Source organism: Myotis brandtii, unplaced genomic scaffold, assembly GCF_000412655.1.
Source record: "Myotis brandtii unplaced genomic scaffold, ASM41265v1 scaffold708, whole genome shotgun sequence".
Taxonomy (NCBI): domain Eukaryota; kingdom Metazoa; phylum Chordata; class Mammalia; order Chiroptera; family Vespertilionidae; genus Myotis; species Myotis brandtii.
Window position 1 is genome coordinate 1,849,310 of NW_005370777.1, and position 215 is coordinate 1,849,524.

At 69.3% G+C, this 215-nt stretch overlaps 1 protein-coding gene across 4 annotated transcripts in view; it reads right to left on the minus strand.

Annotated features, from left to right (window-relative positions):
• APAF1 (apoptotic peptidase activating factor 1) overlaps positions 1–204 on the minus strand; it is a 75,493-nt gene extending 75,289 nt beyond the window's left edge. For 3 of the 4 annotated variants that reach the window (XM_014530045.1, XM_014530046.1, XM_014530047.1), the window contains exon 1: positions 87–204. The gene's annotated coding sequence lies outside the window, so the exon portion shown is untranslated. The remainder of the gene's footprint in view (positions 1–86) is intronic. The other variant, XM_005882353.2, reaches the window with a different exon arrangement.
• Between the last annotated feature and the right edge of the window lie 11 nt (positions 205–215).

Sequence of the window (215 nt, forward strand, 5' to 3'; positions counted from 1 at the left end):
CAACCGGGGGCCCAGGGCCACTCTGGACGCTGCCGAGGCTACTTCAAGTCCTCGCGGGGCGCTGTCGGCCCAGACTGCTGCCTCACCTTCGGCTCCCTCACCACTTCAGTCCAGGAATAAGGCATCCGCGTCCAGCTGAAGCTGCCGCTTTGCCGTAGGACCGCGGAGCAGTCAAAATCCGCGGGACCCGCCCAGCCGGACGGCGCGCGCCCGCG